At 42.9% G+C, this 22,914-nt stretch overlaps 2 long non-coding RNA genes across 3 annotated transcripts in view; both read left to right on the plus strand.

Moving 5' to 3' along the window:
* The window catches only part of LOC112058705 (uncharacterized), a 114,311-nt gene that overhangs the window by 16,418 nt on the left and 74,979 nt on the right, over positions 1–22,914 (plus strand). The gene's annotated exons all lie outside the window — the stretch shown is intronic.
* The window catches only part of LOC135974314 (uncharacterized), a 49,262-nt gene continuing 32,951 nt past the window's right edge, over positions 6,604–22,914 (plus strand). Inside the window, exon 1 of the long non-coding RNA XR_010591545.1 lies at positions 6,604–7,874. This is a non-coding gene — a long non-coding RNA (uncharacterized LOC135974314). The remainder of the gene's footprint in view (positions 7,875–22,914) is intronic.

A 22,914-nucleotide genomic window follows, 5' to 3' on the forward strand; every position in this document is an offset into this window, starting at 1 on the left:
GGGGGCCACTTGGGGATCTAGGGCAAAATCAGTACTTGGTCCTGCTAGTGAAGGCAGGGGGCTGGACTCGATGACCTTTCAAGGTCCCTTCCAGTTCTAGGAGATGGGATATCTCCATTTATTAAATTAAATTAAATATTTAAGATGTAATTCCCATAAAGCAATGCAAATAATTTCTTTACCTGTTCATAATTTGTTGTGATTAATTTATTAAGTTTGCTAGTGTTTGGCTAAACAATTTAGCAATGTTATGCATATTATGTACCACATACTCTTTTTTTGTTTCGTTTTTATTTGGATATTTTCAGTAGCTCAACCCTTAATGCCATGAATTATGGGTTTAGGATGGTTTCCACAGCCTGATGCTCTAAATCATTTTTTTAATGATTTTTTTTCAGATTGTTCCTGTTCCAATAGCCATTCCAAAAACAAAAAATTCTTAACCAATAATTTCATCTAGACTTTGAAATTTCCTAGTTTGGAAGACTCTGGAATAGTGCATGTTCCTGATAAGAAGCTATTATATTAATTAACAAAAAAGTATACAGTAATGATACATTTACTTTTAAATAATCACCAAATTAGCCACATTACAATGAGAGAGAGATTTAAAACCATAGGTATATGCATAAATTCACTTTGCTTAGTAATATATCGTTTAAATAACAGTCAGCTCTGGCCTGGCTAGGGATCTTTATAATGGTTTTTGTAATCAATTGTACATATATGGTAGTTTGAAATGTAGTTGACTGGTCTGTTTTTTATAAAACTTCTCTTTACTTCTTCTGTTGCCTGGGGGTTTCTTCATTTCTTCACTGTGCACTGATATCTTCTTGTGTCTCCAGTCTGTGGGATGCACCCTTAAACAGCTTAAGCTGCTTATCATGATAAACTTGTTTCTTTGTTCATTTTTGACATTTCTCTTGTTCTAAATAACCCAAATTTACACACAGTTGAACTTACTTTATTTATGTGTACATATGCTGTACTGAAACAATATGTGTTTTGGTACAGCATATGACAGAAGCATGACCTGGATTTTCACTCTAATTTTGTTTCCCTTTCTTAAAATATGTTTTTGCTTTTTGTTCTGATTTTCCCAGTTTTTAGAACAAATCTATATGTTTTAGATGCTTGTGCAGTTTTTTCATACATTCATTTTTACTTTCTTAACATGTGCATTTCTAGTTTTTCATAATATATATAGTGCTTGACTGTTAAAATAGATGCTCAGTCTTCTGTGAGAAAGTACATTGCTCCCCCATACTGAGCACTCTGTTTTAGCAAGAGAATTAGCAACATAATTGTTACCCAAGGTTTTTAGAATTAATTTGTTTGTGATAGCAACTAGGGTGACCAGATGTCCCAATTTTATAGGGACAGTCCCGATATTTGGGGATTTGTCTTATATAGGCGCCTATTACCCCCAACCCCCGTCCCGATTTTTCACACTTGCTGTCTGGTCACCCTAAATTAGCAACTAAACTTTTGTTAAATATTTGGAAGCATAAACTTTAATAACCAATACATTTTTAACATGGCACAAAAGAAAATAATATAAAAATTATATTAATGCCTCACTTAAAGTCGTCCCGATTAACGCTGTTTCGTTGTTATGTTGCTGATCAATTAGAGAACATGCTCATTTAAAGTTACGCAATGTTCCCTTAACGTTGTTTGGCAGCCGCCTGCTTTGTCCACTGCTTGCAGAAAGAGCAGCCCATTGGAGCTAGCTGAGGGGGCTTGGAACCAGGGTGGACTGGCAGCCCCCCTATCAGCTCCCCGCTTCCCAAGTTCCCTGTGCAGCAGCCGCCCAGCAGGCTATCAATTGCCGGCTGTTCAGCTGTCCCTCCCCCCACTGCCATGTGCTGCTCCTGCCCTCTGCCTTGGAGCTGCTCCCGGGAGCCTTCTGCTTGCTGTGCAGGTGGTGGCGGGGGGGAAGAGACTGGCTAATATCAGGGTGTCCCCCTCCTCCCTGCTCCTGCCCCCCACTTACCCAATCTCCATAGAGCAGGGCGGAGGGAGCTTGCTAGCAGCAGCTGCTATCTTAACTTGCTGATCTACTTAAAAAGGCAATATACTTAGAGTGGGGTCAGTGTACTTAAAGGGGCAATGTACATCTCTCTCTCTCTCTTTCTCACACACACAAGGTATGTGTTTCGGTCTCTGTGTGTCATGCCATCTCCCCTCCCTCCATTTGTGCTGCCTTGTAGAGTGTGAGGCTACATTAACAACAATGTGTTAACTCTTGAGGGCTCAGCTAAGTGCTTGTTCATCATTTAGCAGTAAGGCATTCCCTGGGAAATATCCCACCCTCTTCCACCCTCTGACTTCACCCCCACAACCAAGCTTCACAATCATCATTGCTGTGTACAGTATTAAATTGTGTGTTTAAAACTTAAACTGTGTGTGTGTGTGTGTGTGTGTGTGTGTGTGTGACTATATATAATATAGTCTCTTGTCTGGTGAAAAAAATTTCTTTGGAACCTAAACCCCCGTACTTACATGAATTCTTATGGGGAAATTGGATTAGCTTAACATCGTTTTGCTTAAAGTCGCATTTTTCAGGAACATAACTACAACGTTAAGCGAGGAATTACTGTAAAGCAAAATGAAGTTTAAATGCAGGTTCATGCAAACTCTTTGAGGGTAATAGACTTTTATGACATTTGCTTGTGCTTGGGAGGCAAAGGTAGAAACCTGTTGAAATTTGTTTGGTTAGCTTTAACATTTTGCAACATAACCAGACATTAAATTGGTATATTTTTAAACATTTTGGCTATAATATGCTTATAACTGAATTTTAGTATTTAATTAAGACACAAACAAGTTTATTAAATCATCTTTAAAAGGTTATATGTATTAATATTACCTTTGCATAATGTTGAGATCGTTTTCCTACAGTTTTTTCTTTGAACAAATAAATTGGCACACTGACAATTTGCTATTATTTCTGTGATGCATGGAGGACAATACCATTTAGCTAACTGTTTATCGCTAATAAGGTTAGATAATTTTCCTTTTTCAGTGTTTTCAGTCAAAAGACTGTGATTAATAATAATAATTAATATTTTTAAAATCATTTTTTGTTTGCAATTGCATTATTTATTGAGGCTGAAATGTATGTACATATATTTACAATGGAGGCCTTTTTGAGCTTGTTCATTTTCATCATCTGAGTCCGATGCCGCCAGCAAAAGGTGGTTCAGGTTCTATAGTTAGCACATCAGAGTGTTGCTCTTTTAAGACTTATGACAGCATGTTCCACACCTCGCCCCTCTCAGATTTTGGAAGACACTTCAGATTCTTAAACCTTGGATCGAGTGCTGTAGCTATCTTTAGAAATCTCACATTGGTACCTTCTTTGTGTTTTGTGAAATCTGCTGTGAAAGTGTTCTTAAAATGAACATGTGCTGGGTCATCGTCCGATACTGCTATAACATGAAACATATGGCAGAATGCGGGTAAAACAGAGCAGAGGACATACAATTCTCCCCTAAGGAGTTTAGTCACAAATGTAATTAGCGCATTATTTTTTTAACGAGCGTAATCATCATGGAAGCATGTCCTCTGGAATGAAAGGGCATACAAATGTTTAGTATATCTGGCGCACAAATACCTTGCAATGCTAGCTAGAAAAGTGCCATACAAATGCCTGTTTTCTGGTGACATTGTAAATAAGAAGAGGGCAGCATTATCTCCTGTAAATGTAAACAAACTTGTTTGTCTTAGCGATTGGCTGAAGAAGAAGTGGACTTGTAGGTTCTGAAGTTTTACATTGTTTTGTTTTGAGTGCAGTTATGGAACAAAAACAAATCTACATTTGTAAGTTGCACTTTTAGGACAAAGAGATTGCACTACAGTATTTGTATCAGGTGAATTGAAAAATACTATTTCTTTTATTTATCATTTTACAGTGCAAATATTTGTAATAAAAATAATACACACTTTGATTTCAGTTACAACACAGAATACAATGCATATGCAAATGTAGAAAAACACCCAAAATATTTATATACATTTCAATTGGTGTACTATTGTTTAACAGAGCAGTTAAAACTACAATTAATTTTTTAGTAGCGATTAATTTTATTGAGTTATTCGTGTGAGTTAACTGCGATTAATCGACAGCCCTATTTATAATTATATGAGATGAGGCATAAAAGTTTAAAGTTATTAAGGCAATGCATTTTTGAAAAAAAAATTTTGAATGCACTTTTGTTAGTTAACATCCCTAATTAAATGCTTAATTCTTTTGTTTATTTGTTACCTTTTTATGTAAAACTTGTAATAAGAATTGATTTTTAAAATCCTCTTATTTGCCCACTTTGTTGAATTAACTTAGTTAACTTAAGGCAGTTTCCAGTACTTTATATTACTTTTAAGAAAACTATGGAGAAATAAGGAAAACCTAAATTTCATATTTTTGTTAGTGTCTGGGATTAGAAACAGGGTTTGCATTTCTGTGGCTTAGAAACCATATCTTCAAGACTCTTAACAGTATGTTCACCTGTAGCATTCCTAAAGAGTTAAAATAATTACTTAAATAAGTCCAGTAAGATTAAAGTTTTTACCTTAAGTGTTCTGATAATTTCTTTGTTTTTTTTTGTTTTTTTGTTGTCCAGTTCTGTGTTTCTGCAATGGGGGTTTCTGTAACAACTATAACTTTTAAAACAAAGTATCAGAGGGGTAGCCGTGTTAGTCTGAATCTGTAAAAAGCAACAGAAGGTTGCATCTGAAGAAGTGAGGTTCTTACCCATGAAAGCTTATGCTCCCAATACTTCTGTTAGTCTTAAAGGTGCCACAGGACCCTCTGTTGCTTTTAAAACAAAGGGAGAGCTGAGCAATGTAGAAGAAAACAGTGTAGGGAAGGAGATATGAGTTAAGGGAAATTAATTAACTCTCTGAGGGTATTTCAAAGCACAGGCAGCAGCAGTGAGTTTAGCAAACTGAATGAAGTGAGCACTACAAGAGAAAGAAAGGAAGAGGAAAGGTTTGGATGAAGAAAGGACATAAAGGAAAAACTTGACCTGTAAATAAGCTCTGAGAGGGGAGTGAAATTCTCTGTGTTAGAGCATCTGGGGGTTGGGAAACAGGACCTGTGTGTGTTTATCCCAACTCTGGGAGGAGAGTGTAGGCTTGCTACCTGTTCCCTGAAAACCTGAATTTGTTCCCAAATTGCCTGATAATTTGTCTGCATGCCAGATGGATTACAGGAGTGCCCTTCCTTGTTGCAGTTACCTGTTTGTGGGCCACTCAATTTTCAGTCTGCCCTGCCAGCCTAACTTCTATCCCTCCTGCTTGCTGCACAATCTCCTAGTCGTCCCGTCATTTCTTGTAAACAGTAAGCAAGATGGGTGTTACAGTTACTTATATCTTCCACTTCCTGAATTTTTTTATTTTAATCTTGTTCTAGTTGTAACTTTTTTTTTTTTTTAGTTCTTTGATTTGTTTCCTTGTTTATGTAACCCACACACCTCCTGAGTGTGGTGTTCTGTCCCCTCTAGTGGCACCGAGACCACTTAGAGATTAATGAGTCTGCTCTACAGCCTTAGCTAAGGGCCAACTGAGGGGACAGAACACCACACTCAGGAGGTGTGTGGGTTACATTTAACTTTTACTTCACATAATGAATTCCAAGGGTTGTTTTTGTGCCTTGTGTCCTGCACAGGTGAACCACCCCCGTATTTGGTTACACATTTACTTACCAAAAATATTTACTGTGTCTGGGCAGTTTGCCCAAAAGTTTCATTTATAATTAAGCTTTTTTGGCTTCTTGCCCAGGAATTCCTAAAGTATTGGTGTTTTGCTTAAAGTGCTTTATTATTCATTCTGTATTAAACTGGGTATTAAAAAGGCATTTTGCCATAGTCAGGGCCATCCCTAGAGGGGGCCGGGGTGAAAGTGACGGATTTGTCTCTTCCGGGACTGACCGTGCTGGCCTCTCACACCAGCCCTTGGGGCCCTCCAAAGCACGGGGCCTGGAGCAGTCACTCCGATTCACCCTATGCAAGGGACGGTTCTAGTCACAGTAACACTTACCCCCCCCCCTAGGTCTGGCCTACCTGGCTTCATGAGTATACATGAGATTAATGAACATAAGCCCCTCCCGCCCCAACTTACTGAACACTATCCTCCTCCAAGCGGTTAGGTTGTATTTGGTTTGATCGAGCTTTTGGCTAGATGGTTCCTAGCTGACTCACCAGTTTGTTGATAAATTGTCTAGTCAATTGCTTGAAACATACCAGGTCTCTACTAGGGTAGAACAATCCAATGTCTTGTCCTCTTCCTTTGGGACATTCCAATACTGGTCTGTGAGAATAACTCCCTGCCTGTTCCTATGATAAAATAATCATATGTCCTGATCTTGACAGCTTTCCCATCTGCTAGCTAATTCAATGTGTTATGAGGTACTTAGCATAGGTGAACAGGACTATAGTAAAGAAATAGGCCAAATTAGTCTACATAACTGCTATAATATTTGTGCTTAATGCATACTAATGTGTATATATAGTGCAGATAATACAGATTATATATATATATATATATATATTAGCCTGCAAATATTGTTCAACATTCTAAACAGAACTGTTGATTTTTTTTTTTTAAGTAGGGTTGAGTGAACAGTAAACAGTAGGGTTAAGATTCTGTCACAGGTAGTTTTAGTAAAAGTCATGGACAGGTCACGGTCAATAAACAAAATTTTTGTCTCTGACTTTACTAAAAATACCTGCGGGAGGGGGAGGGGACACACAGACCGAGGGCTGCTGCTGTGGCTTGCAGCTGTTCCAGTCCCGCTGCTGCTCCTGCAGCAGGAGCTGACGGCTGCTGCTCCAGTCCCAGGGCGGCTGACCCAACTCCAGCCCCTGCTCTGGCAGGCTGGGGACCTCTGCTCCAGTGGACAGGTCAGCTGTTTGGGCGTCCCTGGGGCATGCCACCAGTGAGCTGCTCTGGTGGGCCCGCCACTGACAGCTGCTCCAGCCCTGTCCCAGAAGTAACGAAGGTCCCAGAAAATCACAGAATCTGTGACCTCCGTGACAGAATCGTATTCTTAATAAATAGCAAACAAATCTAAAAAAGGTACCTCCTTGGGCCAGATTTTCAACTTTCAATGACAGAATGGTGTAGAAGGTTCCTATTGTCAGTCCTCCTTCTGTTTGTGGCATATCAAGTGTGTGTGTTGGTAAACTTAATATTTTCAAATCTAGGAAGTGATGAATATTCTAAATTCGAGCTGTATTGCTTAATTGTGGTTAGTCAGATAAATAACATGGTATTGGTATTAAGACTGTCCCTTATGAGTAGTGATGCCCAGTGGTCCCGGTAGATTAGGTAATTGTTATATTCATGTAACTGGGAGTTCCTTAAATCAAAACTTCATACTGAAGTACTGTAACAAAATCAGGTGATGTAGGCAACAGATCCAGTAGCTAGATAAACCATAGACATACTTGGGGAGGGGGGGGGGGATTTGAATTAGAATCATGGTTCCTTAGCTCCAGAGAAAACACAAGTCCCATTTACGTGAGTTAAAGGAGAACTGATGTAACTGCCACTTGTAGTAGTTTCCTTTTCCTCCCTGTGGGCTAGACACATATACACAAAGGTAGTATATTGCAACATATACCAATGTGCTTTATTGATCATTTCTGCACTGTAAGGGAATTTGCACAACACTGTAAACAATCCCCAAATTCTGTCCCAGCATGCACTACACTGAGATTAAAACTTGGGACTTTCTCATCTTTGTATGCTCCAAACAGCTAGTCATGGATCTGGAGGGAATAACCTCGGGACCGTGTACTACTCAGTTGGAAATATGATTGGCACATATAATTGGGTTTTGAGAGAAATGCTGCTTTCACTTTCTTAAAGTAAGCGGAAAAACACCGGACTGCATTTAACTGATGGTAATAAAACAGATGAGGGTAAGAAACAAAGTTCCTAGTCAGGATGACTTTCCCTTGACAGTAACTAAAGATCTTATGCTAGAGCAGCAGTTTGCTATAGTAGCCAGAAGAAATATCATCAATATGATGCTTCTTATAGAAAGATTTGCATTCAAGAGTTAAAACTCCTGTCATCATCCATTGCCATGCATCCATTAATAAGCGACTGAAGAGGAAAAAAGTATTCACTCAGAATCTACGTTATATGTTTAAAGGGATTCAACACTATATTGTTAATATTCAATTATTATGGAAATGTAAGTGAGGCAGATGCAGGAATCCAAGTACTGGACTTTCTGAGGAACGGTTGTGCAATAATGAACAATGTAGAATGATATTCTGCAGCTGTTAAATGAGCAAATAAATCACTGGCAGAGCAATAGTACAGTGCTAAACAAATTACTGCTGTTAGGAGAGAGGTTTACTCTAAAGTCAATCTTACTGGCTACTCCAAATAACAAACCAGGAAAAAGTTTAGCTACAGTGAAAGATATATGGTGGAATGGGAAGGTTCTGCAGAGATCACAGAATGCTGGATGAGAAGTTTAGAGAGCCCTGCGAAGAGCTAAGGATAGGAAAGGAGAGATTGCATGGGCTGGAAAAGATACTGCCTCCAGAGCAGAAATCAATCACATTGTGTGGAAACGAAGAAGTCTCAGGCTGACAAAGGAGAAGGAACTGATAACATGTGATGTGTTGAAAAGTAGGAAAAGTTTGCCAATGGTGGGATGCTCTGAATGGTGAATGCTGAAAGTAACAAATGAAGGGCAGAGTCAGGGCCGGCTCCAGCTTTTTTGCCGCCCCAAGCAGCGAAGAAAAAAAGAAAAGAAAAACCCGATTGAGCTGCCGCTGAAGAGATGGAGTGAAGGACCCGCCGCCGAAGACTAAAGTGGAGCGCTTCAGCTGCCGCCGAAGTGCCGCTATGCCGCCCCAATAACGGATGGATTGCCACCTCTTTCTATCTGCTTCCTTCGCTGGTGCCTGGAGCCAGCCCTGGGCACAGTACAGCCAAACGAGGACAAACTTGCAAGTGAGTAAATAGACAATTCAAAAGACATGAAGTTCCTATGGCAGACAGATGGAGCTGACATTAGAAGAGGAAAGCAGCAAATGGAAATGGGTGGAGCACCTGCACTTCAGTTTTCTCTCCAGAAGAAGAGTTTTAGGCACAGTCATTTTTTTAAATGGAATTGGCAAAGCAGATGACAAACTAATATTAGAGCAACAACCGTCTTTTATTCACTTACAGCAGATCTTGTCAGCGTGCAGAGAAGATCTCCGCCCTTCAATGAATCATTGGTGTCTAGCACACCAGATGCTTAAACTGATTAATTTGTATTAACTTGGCCAATATGTTTGATGGCTTATGCTGCCTATTGCAATGAACTATTCAGTGCAGGGAAACCTGGATTTCCTGTGCAACAGATCAGTGTGATTTATAAATAATTATAGCAAAGAGTTGTGTGTATGTGATAGGAATTAGAAACAGGCCTCAGCTACAAAATTCAGATGTGGATCCAGAGTTTCAGCCCCCCACTCTAATTAGGATCCAGGGATTTGGTTCAGCCCCTTAGAGGGAGGGACCAGCTGTAAAATTCAGATCTAGATCTAAATTTGGAATTGACCTCTGCCAAAGTTCAGAAGCACTAGGAAATGAGATTTTGATGTAGACCCATTTCTAATAAGAATATAATAAATTTTAGGGACAGAAGATCCATGTATATTTAGCTACTTTATTTCTTTGATTTACCAGGTACAGTCCACAGTGGAGATTACATGAAAATACTTGACTAACCAGTTGAAAACTGTATGCTGAAAGATGAGTGTCTATGTTCCATGGATTAGATTCTGATTTCTGTTGCATTGGTGTAAATCAGTAGTTGATAGAAATGCTTCAGATTTATGCAAGTGGAATAGAGATCAGATGTATTTTTATGATTTGTAATTCCATACTACTCTTTGCATGTTCTTTAGTGGCAGCCGTTAATAAGTCTGGTATAATTCCCAATACTCAGCTAAAAAAAGTAATTGAAAATTCACCCCAGACCAGGGCCTATGTTCTGTCCTTATACAAGTGCATACAACTTGGGAGAATTGGGTGAATATTTATTTCTGATGGTTTGAAATAGTTTGGTACATTTTTCCTGTATTTTTCATTTTTGCACCTTTTGCATTTGAATCGCAGAAGCAAATGTGCCAAAACATAATGGGATTTGCTGTTCTTGCAGTTTTTCTCACTGGCAGAAAGTGCATGCGCATTCACACACATGCATACACATACACAGTAAGTGTGGAGAGACAGCACAAGAGCCTATTCTATGAATTTCAGGTTTACAGAAAAAAGAAGTTAACACAAACATCTGAAATTTTAGAATGCTCATCCAAACCAAAGCCAAAAGCTTAATCATATGAGGTTCAGTGAGCAAACATTTTCACATCTTCTTTATGGCTGTACCATAGATTTTCTACACCGTGTCTAATCTATTCCTTGTACCAGGTTTTCATGCATTTTAAAATATCTTATCTTAGTGCTTCAATTTCTGCTTTGTAGTAACCCTGAGAGTCCTGGATAGAGCCATCTGGCTCTGATCTCTTAACTTTAATTCCTTTATGGAGTCTTTTGGAGAGACCAACTTTTTCCAATATTTCACCCCCTTTGGAAAGGTGGCTTCTTCCCTCCCTCCCAGGTATCAATTTCTCATCTTCCCTATAAATTCTGAAAGAGAAAATTAATTTTAAGGGTTCATCCACTGGTTTTATATGGTCTCAAATAAAACATTCATTTAGCTAATGTAAAATCATGGTTTCCACTAAAAATACTTTAAAAACAATTTATTTAAAATCCTTTGCAGCTGACACATTTGTTCTCCTGTGGAGGGCAGACTTGTAGCTGTGATATGGAATACACAGAGTTCTGTGATATATGCTGTCTGGAAGAGAATAGACACAGCAAGAAATAATGGCTGAGTTCTATGTGGAGAGTGTTGAAATCAATGAAGAAACTTCAGAAGCCTCTGAAAAAGAAATTATAATTGATGAAAAAGCCACTCTAGATGTGAAAAACCTTACAGATCTGATCCACCGTAAAGTGAAACTGACATGGCAAATAGAAATGAAAAGTTGACTGGTGGGGCTGGATGACTCAAGAGGTTTGTAACTGATAGGAGACATTGGCCTCTAGGTCACTGCTTTTAAATGTGTGCAAATTCACAAATTGCTATTGTGCAAAAGTCATTAATGTGCTGGGAGTGTTAGTTAGTCTCCCAAGGCCAACACCATAGGAATAACCATAAGTTTTGGGGTGTTACTAATTTTAGCACAGGTCAAGGATTTAGGCCACAATCCAGAAAAGCATTTAATCACATCTTTAAGATAATGTTATAATTAGAGCTGGGCAACATTTTTTGGATGAGTAGTTTATTTGCCAAAAAATGCAGTTTACTGAAACTATCTGTGAATTTGATGTAAATATGCTGAATAATTTTGGCCAAAAATATTGGAGAGAGAGAGTGAGAGGGAAGCGGCCTGAGGCACCATTTACAAAACAGGAGGAGAAGGAGGTGCCTGTGGGTGCCCCCGCTCCATACTCTCAAGTCTACAGAATTTCCCTGTCATGCGGGAGACCCAGGTTTAAGTCCCCATTCTGCCTGATTCAGAGCATCTTTTACATTGCATATGAGGGCTCTAACCACTGGATTATAGGTTTTCTGGGTGGCTGTCTCTTGTTGAAGCTGTTCCACTTTGTGTAAAAATAATTAGTCATTGGGCCAGAGAGAGAGAGAGAGAGAGAGAGAGACTATAGCCAAGTGGTCAGGGCATTCACTTTCAATTAAAGTTTAATGATTTATACACGGTGGCACAATTTCAGCAGGAGAGACTGAGCCCCACCATTTAAACATAGCTATCGTTCTGCAGTTGTTTGAACAAGAAGTCAACCTCTCTCTCTCTTTGTCTATCAGATTCTTATAATGTGCCAGTCATTATAGTGTTCAAGTACTTCTATTTTAGACATACTTTGCAGGTTCAGGGCCTGAAATAGAGGTACTTGAACACCATAGTGCCAAGCATATTCTAAAAATAAAAATAAAAACCTGAGACACAAAAAGGGAGAGGGGGATTATTTCTTGTTCCAAATGACTGCAGAATAATCTGTACATTTAAATGTCAATAATATTAGAATTCACTGGTTTTTTATCAGTGTTTGTGGGGAAATGGACAAGATAGTCTGGTAAACAGTGAGTGGGACCGGGGGTTGGGAAATCCTGCCTTCTGTTCCTGGTGCTGCCAACGATTTGCAAAGTGAACTGGAGAAACTCATCCAGATTCATCATTGGCATGAACTCCTGCAACTCTTGTTGTCAACGGGAGTTGCACCTGCAAGCCTGCTGTGTTTCAATTTCCCCATCTGTAAAATGTTAAACACCTGAGGGGTGTGTGGTAAGGACCGTTGAGCTAACGTTTATCTCATGCTTTGAAGATGTCGTTTTACATAAGTGCCAAGTATTATTATTTTAAGTAAAAGTAAGATTGCAGGCCAGATTCTAGGGTGTGTATCTACTGCACAGAGCTTGGGTCAAGGAATGGTGTGCAGAGATTGTTTGTTAGATTAACCCTTCAACAATTGGGGTAATGCAGAAGTATCACAGTCACAGCTTTTTTTCTGTGGCGAGGCACCTTTTTTTCCTCTGTAGATGTGGCGGTGGTCAGTGAGAGTGGAGGTGGCTTTATGCCATTGGAAATACACCTTACACTATGGTACATCTTCATGAAGTTAAGAACAGATTACACCTGTACTGTGGGACAAAGCAGCTGCACCTTACCAGAGAATCTGACCTGAGATTTTTATTTTATTGTGGCCATACATCTTTATATAAACTGTACAGGAGACTGTAACTTCAACACTTACAAAACTAAATCTAGGATAGCTAGAACTGACTGGACTTTGAACAGCTTGTGTTTGCCAAGGCTTCTCAGTCAGATGGCCAGAATGAGATGCCAATTAAAAGACTGGTGCAATGATAGACTATTTGTACCTATCGTCTAGCAAAGTTGAGCATAACTCTGAGGACAGTTGTCATGCCTGTCAAGTGGAGAAGATCATTATTGCAAGCAACTGAGTGGCACTAAGCGAAATGATAGGGAACAATCCAAACCTTGTACAGGTAATGTGCAGAGTATAATCTGAAAACAGGATATGGATGTGAGTATGTGGAAGAGTTGGTTCATAGCTCATGAGATTTAATGTAGGCAATAACCATTATTAGGCACATTGTGCTCAGCACGCTACAAGAAGAAGAAATCCTAGCCCCTCCACAAAGAAAGGACCAATTATAAGAAATATGCTAAATATTTGGCTTGATAATGGCATAAGGGGTTAACTTCATCTCTGCAGTCCACTTTGTCTACTGCAGAATTTCTGCACCTTCCCCAGAAGCATCTGGCACTGGGCACAATTGGAGACAGAACACTGGACGAGATGGACCACTGGCCTGATTCATTATGACAATCTCTGTATTCCTAAATACTTGATTATGTTGGAGAGGTGAAACTGAGAGGCAAACTTGCCTTCTCAATCTGCAGAAGAAACACATTAGCTCATTGTTTATATTGCAATGCTTCTCTGGTACGACAATCTTTCTACCTGTTCAGTTTGTATAATATACAACAGAGTATCCTACAAACAGAGGTCAGCAAGCTCAAACTGAAGAAGCAAAAGTGTGCACTTTTGCTCAAAATAAGCAGTTACATAAACTGCTATGTACAGTGTTACTCATTATGCTTTATTTAGAGGTGCCTCTTTCGTTTCTGAATCCTGATCAGGGTGATTAATGGCCTAGCAGTTTTCACAGGGAGATAGCTATTTGCATGACAGCGTTTGACAAGAAGTGGTCAGCATTTGGTAATTTAAAAGATAAAGATAAATTCAGATTACGGCTTGTGCTTTCAGCCCTTTTCCTGAGATTAAAGCAGCCAATAATGGAATAAATTTACTGTACAAACGAACTTAAACCACCCACAATTCATGTACTGCAATATCAGACATGACACAGCGAGCCCTCTGTGGCTCATGCAGGAAATGTAAGGGTCTCATTTAAAGCTGTAAATGAGAAAAGGAAAGGAATTCAAAGGAAAGCTTGGCATTCTTTTTTGAACTCGCCCTATTCTGCCTACAGGAAGAATGAAATTATATGGGTTATCACCCACCCGGTCATATTCATCCAACAGGAGGGGAGGTGCCAAGTAAAAGATACATCACTACCGTCTATAAAATGTGAATCCTTTTGCTGCTGAATATGAAGACAGCCTGTGTGAAAGGCTCATGTTGTTCAAAGGATAATTTTAGAACTATGATTTCAAAGGGATATCATGGAGCTGTCCTGGGGATAAATTTTTATTATACTAGCTCCTAGGGTCCTCATTTGGCGAGGTGCTATACAAACAGAACTAAAAGATGGTCCCTGCCTCAAGGAATTTATTATCAAATTATAAAACAAGAGACAATAGCAGGATTCAGACAGATGGGGAGCACAAAGAAGCAGAGAGATAATATGGCCAATGTGATAGGCAGTGGTGTTGGCACACCAGCTGCCTAACTGTTGTCAAGTAATTGTCACTCCTGGTTTATATGAAGTTTTTGTTGCTGATATATAGCACAAGCCCCAGTCTTGATTCTTTGAGCAAAGCTGGAATGGGAAGGCTTTCATGCCAGAAACTATGAATCTTTACCACCAGCAGGGCCAGCCTTAGGGAAAATAGCACCCTGGGCAAACTTGTATTTTGGCTCCCCTGGTCCCAGCTGCCTTCCTAGGCTCCCCATTACCCCAGCCCCCATTGCATCTTCCTCCACCACTCATTGCCCCCAAACTCCCTTCCATGACCTTGCACTCCACGCCCACCCCGCTCCTTGCCTCTTAACCACAGCACCTCCCTGACCACGTCACCCATGCATAGGGCCCATTTTGCCCTGCAGTGTCTCCCATCTGGATGCCACGGTGATGGGCATCATAGGAAACCCCACAGCAGTCACTTTGACTCCCCCAGCCAGTGCTACAAGGAACCCTCATCTGGTCGTTGAGCAGGCAGCCAAGACAATGTGGTAGGCAGTCTTCTGCACTCCGACAGGGTGAGCGGGCTCCAGGACAGAGTCGTACCTCTCCTGCACCTCCCAAATTCTCCCACTCAGCATGGCATCCAGCTCCTCTGCCAGAGCCCCAGAGGGTCAGCCGCCCAAGGGGAGGTGCAGTGACAGGAGGGCACCAGAGGGCTGTGGTGGCGGAGGAGCATGGTGACCTGAGAGCCCCAGAAAGGGGGGAGGGACCCAGAGATGTATAGATATAATTACATTGGTGTGGGGATACCGGGGGGGGGCAGTGACGTGAGGGTTCGAGGAGGGCAGATCTCTCCCCACCCCAATACTGTGCATCCCCAATATTGCCCCTCCCCAGTCCGAGGGAAGGTAGGTTATTGTGGGAGGGGGAGGTTAAAATGCTCCAGTGCACTGAAGGTAGTTAGGGTGGGTGGTGATGGTGGAAGGTTGGCTCCCAAAATAGCCCCACACCCCTGCACTAACACCTCCCTTTGGGATGAATATGGAAAAGGGGGAACTCCTGAGAGCTGGGGAGCATGGGGAACTGTGGGGTCCGAGTGTGGCATGCAGGAGGGGGAAACTCCAAGATGTGAGGGACACCCTGAGAACTGGGGAGAGTGGGGGGGCTGTGAGAACTGGGAGGCTGGGATCTGTGGGGCAGAGGGAGGTGCCTCTTGTGAGTTGTGGGCACAGGGAGGGGTCCCTGGGCATTGGCAGGGGCTGGGGGCACAGGGAGAGGTCTTTCAGGCTCTGGGGGCACAGAGAGGGGCCCCCTGGGAGCTGGTTGGGCTGGTACCTAGAAGCACAGGGAAGGGTCCCCGGGGAGCTGGGGGGACACAGGGAGTTGGGGGAGCTGGGGGCACAGGGAAGGGTCCCTCGGGAGCTGGAAGATGGGGGCACAGGGAAGGAGCCCTTGGGAACTGGGGGCACAGAGAGGGTTCCCCTGGGAGCTGGGGGCACAGAGTGGGGTTCCCTGGGCTGGGAGATGGGTCACAGGGTCAGGACCCCCTAAGACTTACTGGTCTCTTTGCCCTTCAGTTTTAGTTCCCAGTCCCTCCCAACCTGGAGGAGGCTGGCAACTTCCAGATCCCATTGGCTGGCTGAGACACCACACTCGCCTTCCATTGGGTGGCATGGCTTTCATTTAGACTGCCCCTGGAAAGAGGAGCAGAAGGGCTGGGATAGTCTGGGAGGAGGATGCAGGGAAGATCCCGACTTGCAGTCATCGAGTGCAGAGGCAGGACTTGGAGCCAGGCTGGGAAACCACGTAGGGTGGTGAGCAGTGGGCCTCTGCTCAGGAGCAGAGTAGCGGACATTCCTGCTGCACAGGGCTGCACCCTGCAGGCAGAGGGGGGAAGCCCAAGCCCCTGGCCTCTGCACCATGGTGCCCCCTGGCTACGGCTCCCACTTTGCCCTACCCTAAGGCCGGCCCTGACCATCAGTCTGAAAGCAGGATCCAAGATACTTACCCAGATGTTTGATAAATAGTGAAAAGCCGCATATTCAGCCTTATGCTTCCCTCCAGTGCAGGTTTGTGGCCACGTGCTTCCATGCTGTCCATGCAAATCTCATTAGCTATGCCCCTTGCATAACCATAAACCCTGCATGTGAAGTGAATGTGACTATGGAGCCTCCTTGAGCAAGACATTTGCTGCTTTTCACTTTCCACCCACTGTGTCAGGAGATCTGCAGCTTTGAAGGTGTTTTTGGCCTACATCACCTTCATGAGGTGCTTAGGAATTGGAGCCCCAAATCAAAAGCACTCTGTTCAAAATAATTGGAATGGCTAGTAGGGAACAGGAATGCATGTGTTTGCTATAATTCAAAGACAAAAAAAGTTATCACCAAGTCAAATGCTTTTCAAAAGTCTAAGAATATTGTCAGCACTGTTACCTTTATCAACCAAACTTTTAATCTCATCAGAAAAAGATATCCAGTTTGACAGGATCTATTTTCCATATACCCATGATGATTTACATTACCCTCCTGTAGTTCTTTATTAATCGAGTCCCATACCAGCAGCTTCATTATCTTGCAAGAGATCAATGTTAGGCTGACAGGCCTATAATTACCTGGGTCATCCCATTTACCCCTTTTAAAATTGGCACAACATTAGTTTTCTTCCAGGCTTCTTGTATTTCCCCAGTGCTCTAAGATGTAGTGAAAAATCAACATTAACAGTCCAGTAAGCTCCTCAACCAGCTATTTTAAAACTCTTGGGTGCAAGTTATCAAGTCTAGCTAATTTTTTAAAAATATTTAACTTTAGTAGCTGTTTAACAGCCTCCTTAGATGCTGGTGGAATGGAAAAAGAGTTATCAGATTGTAGGGGAAAAACTTTGGTGCTTAACGTCATAGGTGCACCATCTTGGAATGCCCTAACAACTAGGAATCCATCTTCGCTGGCCTTCTTCCCCCTCCTCAGATAATGTTTCCTACCCTTTCTACTGAAAGGTGGAAAACCAAGCAACCATGTGACCTTCTCACTTGCATACAGAAACTGTGTCACTAGCTGCGACTCTTTAACTGAGAACAAACACACACCCATGATGTCGCAGGGGGAGTACAAGCCAAGTCATCACTGGGGCAGAGCTGTCATCACCTGATCCTGAGGTCCACTCCTTACCTGTGGGCAGGGCCGGTTCCAGGCACCAGCTGAGCAAGCTGGTGCTTGGGGCGGCAGCTTGTAGGAGGCGGCATTCCGCCCAATCCTAGGGCGGCACGGCCGCTTTTTGTTGTTGTTATTGTTCCGCTCCGCCCGCCCTGTAGGGGGCAGCGGTGTGGAGGACGGGAGCGCCCTGCAATGAGCCCAGCAGGGCAGCCCGCTTCCTTCCCTCCCAGCCGACCGGAGTGGCGCGGCGCCCTCCCGGCAGGTGGCGCAGTGGGAGGGGCTGCGTGGCAGTGCCCTGCTGAAGCCCTGGCCGCCCCCCTTCTCTTTCTCTCCCCCCAGGGCATATCTGCAGGGCAGGGAGTCCCCCTGCAACCTGGCTCCGGCCGTGCCGCGTTTTTTTTTTTTTTTGCTTGGGGCGGTCAGAAAGCCAGAGCTGGTCGTGCCTGTGGGTTTCACCTACCCACCAGTCCGAAGCTGTCCTGTCGTCGCGAGCGTCCTCAGAGCTGAAAGACATGGTAGTGGAACATTTATCATCCATCCTCTTACCTGGGTTCCATCCTGGGGAGGGAACTTACCCTCAGTCACAGTCAGCCTACTGCCAGCCCTTTACTTACCTTATATCACTTGTTGTGGAAGTCCTTGCTTTACCTGTGTTCCTATTCATTTGGTTCACCTCTGGTTTACCTTGTTTAGAACTGTTGATGGTTCAATAAGTACCTTGGTTGTTTACACCCACACATCCTAGTTGGTTTACTTTTTTTTTTTTTTTAAGGGGCTGACAACAAACCTTGATGATCGATGCGGGTAGGGAACATTCTTAGACTGGTTCTCTGTCAGTCTTACAGGTGGTAACAGCTATTTCCATTCATTAACCTGAACTGCGGTGAGTCAAGGTGGCTGAAGCATCATTGGTACTTGAACTTCTAGCCCCAGGGTATCAATGTTTAATGCAGAAAATCCTTGTTGTTAGAAATTTACTATTTTTCAACATTGAGTTGGGTGTTTATTATTGGCTGAAAGAAGTTAATTCCATCTTGTCAAGATCTCTTAGAATACTCGGTTGTACAATCCTATCCCAGTATCAATCCTATCCCAGTTTCTGCTGAAACTGATGTTCTTGCAATATAACTGATGCCATTGTACCATTTCTTTATGTTCCTCCTGTTGTGCAGCAGTTACCCTGCATTCTCTTTTTAGAGAGCTCTTTGGAAAGGGGACACCAGTTATTAGACTGTTTTTTGGCAGGGACAAATTATTTCAAGTACAGGAACTCCTCACTTAAAGTTGTCCCGGTTAACGTTGTTTCGTTGTTATGTTGCTGATCAATTAGAGAACATGCTCGTTTAAAGTTGTGCAATGCTCCCTTATAACGTTGTTTGGCAGCCGTCTGCTCGTCTGCTGCTTGCAGAAAGAGCAGCCCCTTAGAGCTAGCTGGTGGGAGCTTGGAACCAGGGTGGACCAGCAGCCCCCCTATCAGCTTCCCGCTCCCCTAAGTTCCCTGTGTGGCAGCTGCCCAGCAGGCTATCAATTGCCGGCTGTTCAGCTGTCCCTCCCTCCACTGCCATGTGCTGCTCCTGCCCTCTGCCTTGGAGCTGCTGCTGGGAGCCTCCTGCTTGCTGTGCAAGGGGAGAGGGGAAAGGGATGCTAATCAGTAGCGTAGCTAGTGGGGTTCAGGGGAAGCAGCCGCTTCCCCTCAGCAAATTTGCCAAAAGCGGCGCCTTCCCAAAGGCGGCTGGAGGAGCGAGGGGGGGTGCAGGCTGGCCACTCACAGCGCGGCCGGCAGCCATGGGGGGGTGGCGGGCGCATGGCCGGAGGAGCGGGGGGGCGCGGCATGCGGCACGCGGCACGCAGCCGCCATGGCCGGAGGAGCAAGGTGGGGGGGCACAGGCTGGCCGTCCACAGCGCGGCCAGCAGCCATGGGGGGTCACGTGGCCGGAGGAGTGGGGGGGACACGGAGGAGCGGGGGCGCAGCTTAACATAACCATCACACTGCCAAACTGACCTGGGGGGAAATTCTGTCCCGACCCCAGATCTTGGGATTAGATGGACTCTGAGCATGTGCGCAAGCCTCACCAGCCAGGCATCTGTACTAGCTACTGATGAGACCCTTGCGCTGTTCTGCTGCCCACACCACAAAGCCAACGGTTGTTCCAGCCTGGAGCGCAGCATGCAGCCTGCAGTGCGGCCGGCTGCCGCGGCCGGAATTGGGGTGGGGGAGCGGGTGCAGCATGAGGCCCGCAGCGCGGCCGGCTACTGCGGCCGGAGGAGGGGGGGGCGGCGCAGGCTGGTGGCCAGCAGCCATGGGGGGATGGCGGGCGTGGCCGGAAGAGCGGGGGGGGGGGCGCAGCATGGCGGCCAGAGGAGCCATGGGGGGAGGGGCTGTGCGGCCGGAGGAGCCGGGGGGGCATGACCAGAGGAGGAGCCAAGAGAGGGCACCTTTTTTATGTTTGCTCCTCCTCCTCTTACGAGCTGGCTACGCCACTGGTGCTAATGTCAGGGTGTTTCCCTCCCCCTCCATACCCCATCTCCATAGAGCAGGGGGGGACATGGGAGGGAGCTTTCTGGCAGCAGCAGCGGCTGTCTCAACTTGCTGATCTACTTAAAAAGGCAATGTACTTAGAGAGGGGTCAGTGTACTTAAAGGGGCAATGCACATCTCTCTCTCTCACACACAGGGTGTGTGTCTCTGTCTCTGCCATGCTGTCTCCCCTCCCTCCATTTGTGCTGCCTTGTAGAGTGTGAGGCTACATTAACAACACTGTGTTAACCCTTGAGGGTTCAGACGAGTGCTAGTTCATCATTTAGGCATTCCCTGGGAAATATCCCTCGCTCTTCCACCCTCTGACTTCACCCTCTTAAATAAGCTTCACAATCATCATTGCTGTGTACAGTATTAAATTATTTGTTTAAAAATTATACTCTGTGTGTATATATAATATAGTCATTTGGTGAAAAAAATTTCCCTGGAACCTAATCCCTCCATTTATATTAATTCTTATGGGGAAATTGGATTTGCTTAACATTGTTTTGCTTAAAGTCGCATTTTTCAGAACATAACTACAACAGTAAGCAAAGAGTTACTGTATTTTCCCCACAACATCCTCACTAATAATTGATAGGATAATAGAACAGAATCTTTGAAACCACTACAAAACCACATAGCTATGCAAATTTTGATTTACATAACTATTATAATTTTAAAATGTAGCTATGAACAAGTAACATGTAGAATTAATGAGACTATAATTCATTGTATAAGCATTAAACTATTTCCACTCAATGACATAATCCTTGCATGGATTTAAGTCTGACATGCATGTGATTACTGAAGGGGAAGAAAGTAATGTAGCAATATAGTGCCTTCATTCATTCTGTCACTTATGAAGAACCCACACCAGCTCAGATTTTGTAAGTTAAACAGTATTAGCTGCTCCGTTGCTATGTTTGTCCTACAAGAATCTGACTGACTGTGTACGTTTACATCTTAGTGTTATTCAACATGCTGACAGTTCAATTTCAGCCTGTCTTCTCTTGCATCTCTCTCTCTTTACTTTGCTCATTGGATTGGGTGAACAAAGCGGCAGGTTAAGTTTCAGTTATCACATGTAATTATTTCCTGATTCCCAGTGTATTTAGCTGGAATAAAAAGTTCACAAAGGAAGCAGCCAATTTAAACTAGCAATGAGGAATTTAGTTTAAAATGTAATAGGGACAACCAACAGCCTGTATGGAAGCATTTAGTGATGTTGAACATAAATTAGTCACTTTTGACAGTTTGTCAGTGAGTTTGTGTGCCTCAATTTTTTGGTGCTCAAGTTGACACCTTAAAGGAGGCCTGATTTTCCAGAAAGTGCTGAGCATCCGCTTTCTGAAAATTGGGCCACTTTAAGGTGTCTCAAATTGGGCACTCAAAGCTTGAAGTATCCAAATTCACTAGCCATTTTTGAACAGCTTGGCCATAATAAATTTTGTTTAAAAAAATCGCAAATGCTGTTGTCAGAGGACTGAAGTCTGACCTCCGAAAGCACAGTAAAGTCTCACTCAGGTCAATGGGATTTGTGTGTGTTTTTCTAATAGAAAATTTCCCCTTGAATGACCCTATTGGGGGACATTGGTTAACTTGGAATTGCTCAACAGAACTGACGATTCTTTCTTCATGACTTACTTAAAATAAAGCCTTGCTGTTGTCTTCATATTTTTTCAGCTTGGAAAGGGAAACCAACTCAGCTACCAGCTTTGTCACCAGTTTCTAAACAGTCACTTCCTTATACTCATGGACTATTCATTTATTCTTTCTTTCAGTTTATAGAATATGGAAAATACAGTTTACCCCACTTTGACATCTTACACAAAGAAAATAAGAAGCTAGCAGCTAACCCTATAAAAGTCAAAATTTAATCTAAGTCCTTCCCACAGACAGTTGTCCCCATTAGTCAGTAGCACACAGTGGTGATTAGCCAGATCCTTCTTGATTTGAAAAAGAGGGAGCTGGCTGCAGAATATTCTCCATGAGGAACCTTTGGCTTTGGAACTAATACCCCCTCTTTATCCAAAGAGACAGAGGTAGGGGACTAATGGGGACAGATGTCTATGGGAGGGACTCAGACAGAGTTTTCTCAACTTTTGTAGGGTTAGCTGCTAGTTTGTTTGTTTGTGTAGCACGTCAAAGCAGGATAAACTGAATTTTTTGTATTCTGTAAACTGAAAGAAAGAAAATAAATTAATAGTCCATAAGAATAAAGAAGCACCTGTTTGGAAACCCGTGACAAAGCAGGCGGCTAGCTTCATTTCCCTGTTCATGCTGAAAAAATATAAAGGCAACAGTCTAATTGACGTCAATGGAACTATGATAATTTGCTCTCGATGAGGATCTGCCCATATATATTCACTGCTAGATTTCTAGTAAATAACCACATTTTCCTAATAGACCTATGGAAACCTTACTGTACTGAAGAAAATGAGTGGCACAGTCATTTTGTTGAGTATTACAGCTGCAGTCCTAAATTTAAAAGTAAACACTGCTTGATCCACAGTCACTGACAATCAGTGGCTTTGCATGCAAAAGATGGCAAGAGAAAGAAACTGCATAATTTTGTCAAAATAAAGATTCCACTGAAATGTAACTTACTTCAAATAGTTTAGATGACAAATAGCAGAATTTACAGCTGGTAAACTGAAACGGCTACATTGCGGTGTCAAATGCAAAAGCAGAACTGAGCTGGATAATCATTTTCCTTTTAAAACAGACCACAACTGCAAAGAGAGACTT

Source organism: Chrysemys picta, chromosome 11 (genome assembly GCF_011386835.1).
Source record: "Chrysemys picta bellii isolate R12L10 chromosome 11, ASM1138683v2, whole genome shotgun sequence".
Taxonomy (NCBI): Eukaryota; Metazoa; Chordata; order Testudines; family Emydidae; genus Chrysemys; species Chrysemys picta.